The following is a 6,209-nucleotide window of genomic DNA, read 5'->3' as shown; positions in this document are numbered from 1 at the left end:
TGAAACCTCTAAATGTATTCAAAATAGTTCACTACCTATCTAGACTTAGGCTTTATATTGATTAAATTCTGGTAAATTTCTGGTGATATTATTCTTTATTTTCGCTAATAAGTTTTCTATCTTTTCAACTTTTTTTTATTATAGTTCGTACAAAAATTTCAGTTATATTTCCTTCAATTTCCTTCCGTTATAGCAATTTTTTCATAACAGTTTCCGTGTTTTCTATTTATTTGGGGAACAGAACGAATATGAAAGAACAGATTCCTATTAGATTATATTTTGAAAAAATACAAATTCAGTTTCATATGTTAGACCACAAGCTTCTTTTTATTCAAATATCTGTTCCATCTACTCGTTCCTACTTCAGTAATTTCCATGTGTGTCCACCTAAGGATTCAAACGGTGCATCACAAGCAATAAATTCCACAACTCAAACTTCTGGGAATCCAGTTGAGAGCTGCAACTATCTCGGATTTCCGTAGATAAATCGTTATGTTGTTTTGAATACGCAGTCAATGCGAATTTATTATTTTTTCCATAAATTTATTTGTTACTGAAACTCTTTTTATTGTTCACAGTAATAGATATTAATTTGGATAGTTCCAGTTTGTTTAATTTTTATTATTAATTTAATTCATAAGGTCTTTCCAGCTTTTTCACCTAGTCTATTCACTTTCAACGTCGTTCGTTGAAAAGCTGGTGGCTTCAATTTAATATTAATTGTTCACTCCATTGTAGTACTAGTACCACAAATAATAATTTAGTTAACAATTTTTGAGACATGTCAATATCAAACAGAAATTAAGAATTAAAATGAATTTCGGTCTCTCCTGTGTTGAAAATTACTAATTTTCGAATGATATTAGTAATCAAAACTAGATTGAACGCAATGTTGATGAGTTTTTTTTTTTAATTGTGTCTCTTTATCAATAAATATTTCTGATACTGTGACTCTCTATTATGTGCAATTTTTTATTTGAAATCCACAAGCCTTGAACCTTCGATAAAATATCTCCCAATGTAGGTTTTGTTATACTTTTTTCCGAATCTGTACTACGATATGATCCTAATATGTCTTCTCAGAAATTTGTTACGTCAATATAAGTTTTAGAGCTAAATAGTTACTTTAAAACATGTACATAGCATAAACAAACCTACAGAATTCAGTAAACTTCAAATAACTGCTCATTTACTAGATTCTATTAACTAAAACTTCCAAAGTTATCTGAAACTGAAGGTATATATGTGCACATATACGAACTTAAGCAACTTCTTACCAATATTTGGGCTGATGATTAATATAATGTAATATCATAGACAAACAAAGTACGTACAATATTCAGATTACTATTTCGTGTTTCAGTAATTATTTCAGCGATTATTCCAGAGATTTGTTTTTGAAAGTTAGGGAAGTTTTGTTCAATATATTATTAAATAGTTTTCTTACACACTCATACGGTCATGTGAGACGATTGAATTTTAATTTGAGTACTGTAAAATGATAAACAAAAAAGCCCATAATAAATTTTAGGAATTGGTGAGGACAACCAAATAGCGACGAACTTGGGACTTTAACGTCATTTATATTTGCCTAATAAGTCTACATAATTTTATTTCCACATATTCGACTAATGGAAATTACAAGGGATGTTAGACATATTGGCATAGATTTGCTTTGATAGTGATTTTGCTACCTTCGGTCTAAAACTCGAGTAAACGTTATGAAGCGGCCGTCAAATGAATGCGGTCATTCAATAAGATGACTCAATTAAGTTTGTCACTTCAGGTCTCTGTAATGGTTAATATAATGATAATTAATCATAGAGTTTATCGTTGGGGTCTTAAGAATTGAAAGCACAAGATTTAAATGGAACGGTGATGAAAGGATAGAGAAACTGTGAAATATATTAGTTTAATGAAAATTATTGAATAGTAAATAATATAATGAATTTGGAGTGGAAGAAGCATCTGTGAAAGATACTTGCGAATCCTATATACTACAGTATACATCGGAGTAATGAGGACAATAAATAAACCTCAATATTAAATGTTGATATACACTGTTAGGTGAATATAAAGAGCCTACAATTGGTAAAACCAGAGATCCTACAACTCCAATCATATGGAAAGTTATATTTACATAGATATGAAAGGAGAAAAAAGAGAATTTTCAGGAATATTATGTTCTGAATTTATGTTAGATCACATCTAATATGAGAAATATCAATATCTTTAGAAAAGCAGCTCTCAAAATGATTTATTTGTCAACTTTATAAGCATTCTGTGTTGAGAATATGAGAATGGAACTAGTTCGTACATTCAAAGAATCCTCTTAAATCTTAAATCTTAAATGTTCTGCTATTGTGCTATTCTCATTATGTGCTTTAAAATAGTGTGTATAAAGTTATAAAAAAATTATAAAAAAGCTAAAAACTTAGGTGTAGTGACCAGTTAGAAATGTGGATACCGATGGTATTGATGGTACAAAGTGTTGAGTGTTGTTCCATCTTTTCTTATGTTTCCCTTCTATCCATTCTCCTATTTTATCATTATGATGGAAACTGTTGATAATTTAAAAACTCTATGACGTAACGGGGAATTTTCGAAGGTAGGATAACTAGGATAACGTACAGGGATGTTCAAAAATTTTTATAACTAAAAGTTGCACTGTACGTTAAGTCAAAGCAAAAGGAAAGTCATACAGAATTGAGAAACCATTATGATCCCATAACAAAACAGCTGCCCACTATGAAATCCCTAAAAATAGATGTGAAAAGTTAAAAAAAACCGTTGATCATTTATTTAGTGTCAAATAAATTTGATAGTGTAACGCGCAGAGATTGGGAATCGTATAAATATGAGGTAGATTTTCCCAAATTGGACGATCTAAACAAGTTCTTCAAAAATAGGTGTGAAATTTTAGAAAAAGAGTTTTGCTGGTAATGTTAATGAAAGAAGTGAGAAGCATGCTATTGATTTGTGTGAAAGTTTTAAGCGGCTTGGCTTGAATGAGAAATTAGAGAGGATAAAGTAGGCGAGGTTGTGTTTTAACTGCTCAAAAGGTGTACATTCTTATTGGAAATGCCTACTACCGAGATGTTCGTGGTGCAGAAAACCTCACCATGTCATGCTTCACAAATTTAGTGAGTATCACGAGGAGAAACGTAATAGGTATTGAGAAGCGAGAACCGGCAACATTGCAACGACGCCAGTAAGTAATGCGGGTACTGGGAAAAATAAACCGCCAGAAAACGCCGCGCCCGTTCAGAGGAGTGTGATAAGGAAGGCATAGTTGACACGTCTTCTGATATTTCTCAAGTTTTATTTTCTACTGCTATGATAGAAATATAGGGTGGAGGTAAAAAGGTGATTTGCCGTTGTTTACTGTATAGTGGAAATCAAAGCAATTTTATTTCACAAGGGCTTTGTAAAAGGTCGAACCTAATCTCCACTCAAATAAAGCATGTTAAGCGCGTAGGACAAGGCTTGGTAAATATAAAAGAGAAGTTCGACGTTACGATAAAATCGCGTATTAATCAATATACCACCGAGGTGGGCTGTTTGGTTTTGCTGAAAATTACCGGAAAACTTCCGCTCTATAGTTTTAATGAAAATTAATTGAATTTACCAAAAAATATAACCTTGGTGGACCCAAATTTTTACACGGGTGCTGAAATTGATATTTTACTAATTCCTAAAAATTTTCATAGTTTTCCATCGATAGAACTAAATGGTCGATCGGAAGGGGAGCGAAAACATTGCTATTATGAAAAAACTACTTTTTGAAGAGTTAATGAAAATTCGAGTATCACGGAGCTCGAAGACGAGTAACTAGTTCAGCAGTTGCTGGTACCCAAGTGATCCGATTTGTGCCCAATATTTTACAAATTCAGCCTCACTATTTCAATACCAAGTGGAGGTAGTTTATTGGGCAAGCAGTTTTTTTGCTTCCTAAGTCTCTTACTGAATTATTTATTTCGATATCTTCTTTGATTACTTTGATTAGGTATAACAATACTGTCAGGAACGAATTCGATCGATTTATTGTTTTCGTTTATAATATTTTCACTGATCCATTTATCTCAAGAAAATCTATGTGTGATTCTGTTCATGAAATTACTAAAATCTCTTTTTCCATTCTCTTCAATACCTTCGTCTTTATCCAATTCTGTTTTAATGTGTAATCTTATTTATTACATTCTATTAAATGATTCGTTTTTTTATCATGATTTTTATATTCCATTCAATATCTCGTTATGTTTCGAGTGGTATTCGTCTTTGTGGTTTTGAATTGTTTCTCATCAAGCATCGTTTTCTTATAATAGAGAGATTTATGAATTCAGTGGTATTTTAATACAAGAGTCATTATAATGCTTTTAATTTTGACCACATGTATCATTCATGTGATATCTTTGTTATTTTTATAACACACTTAGTATATACTTAGGTAATAAGCTTATTAGCCCTACCTGGTATTAATAATCCTGATTTATAGAGTTGTTTACGTAAGTGGCACGTTGACGTTTGTTCTGGAGGGAAAGTGTTTACCTGAGATTCGTCGTTGGGAAATGATATTTTTCTCGTTCTCAAATAAGTCATACTTAAAGTCATATTACTTTTCATATTTCTCACAAAGCTTTGTAGGAGCGTTGGAATTTATTATAGGTAACGGGTAGTTAATGTGACGGTATAATAAGTTCAAAATTTGTATGTTAAGCTGAAATTGGTCGTATCATTTTCGCTTAGAATTTTTTTTTATTTCGTCTCTACCCGGAATAAAGTGGTTTTTAATTAAATATATATAGTAACGTTTTACTTTGATAATGTTTAAAAAAATTCAATCCCCCTTTTTTCACGTTAGCTGAATAGTAGAGATATTGAGAGTTACTACTATTTCTGTTAAACATAAAAAAGCCGTGAGCAGCAGATCTCCATCATGAAAGTCGAATTTTTCGTCGAATGAAGAATTTAACTAATACACAAACAAATATTTCCATAAAATGAATTTCTTGGAAATGATATCAATTCTCAATCATATTTCTTTACATGGAAAATAGACCCGGTGCTCTCGAACCCTCTTGTTCAATACCAATTGACAACAAAGAAAAAATTGTTATAATGACAAGAAATTTCGGAAATGGGAAGTAAAAAAAATCACCCTAGCAACGATCATACTCGTATTATTCATTAAATAGGAGGCGGTCCAATTCAACAATTACAACGATCAAAATGATTTCGGGCGTTTTGTGCTAGAAGAACTGAAGGAGAAAACTTTGAACTTGAGAAAGACAATTCTTCAACATCACCCCTACTTGCATGCGAAGTTCGAACCCTCTAGTTAAACTTTTTCTGGCCAAAAAATAATAAAATATAATAAAAATGACCATAAAATGGAGAGGGGTGGAAGATGGAAAGTTTCGACCTTAAACAGGAAATCATCTCGCAACTAATTGAACCTACATGTGAAATTTCATTTTTCAGTCGCTTTTCGTTTGACCTGCAGAGGTGAGCAAAGGTCAAAAACCACTTTTTTGCACTGAGACCCCTCGAAATATCCATTTGTTTTCAACCAAACTCTAATAACATCAATTCGCCGCCAAAAAAGCCATGTATGCTAATTTTGAACCAAATCGGACCCATATTAATTGCTCGAGAGACGAAAATAAGAATTGTAGCTTTGTAGATATATATATATATATATATAAACTACAGACATTCGAAAAACCATCATAATCGTGTTCAGAAGGTCTCAAAATATGGGAAAAATGATGTGCCCCCCATTTTTCTTTTAGTCATGCCAACTGTAATAGTCTAATATTTCCTTGAAAAATTCGACTAAAAAGATGCCCGAAGACAATATATACAAACAATTATGACCACAAACAAATACTGGTACGGACTTATAGTTTACAACTATGGGGGGACTTCAAACAACATAAACAATGAAAGGTTGGAACTTCTCGATGAGTGCCCGTAAAGGTTTAAGTGGACCATTGAGAATACTTAGGACAGTAAAGTAATTAGAAGATTATGTTAAATATGAAATGTCGGTTAATCGTGAGGTTAGTTACATTGTTTTTCTCGTGGTAAAAAAAATGTCCATTCTATACTATTATCAATATATTCGATTATATTAAACTTTTTATTTCATTTAGAAAAAAGGTATTATTGGATATGTTATATCTAACGTAACTTTAGTGTAAATCATT

This window comes from Diorhabda sublineata, chromosome 8 (assembly GCF_026230105.1).
Source record: "Diorhabda sublineata isolate icDioSubl1.1 chromosome 8, icDioSubl1.1, whole genome shotgun sequence".
NCBI lineage: Eukaryota > Metazoa > Arthropoda > Insecta > Coleoptera > Chrysomelidae > Diorhabda > Diorhabda sublineata.
The sequence above is the reverse complement of the archived record's forward strand: the minus strand, read 5'-3'. Positions refer to the sequence as shown.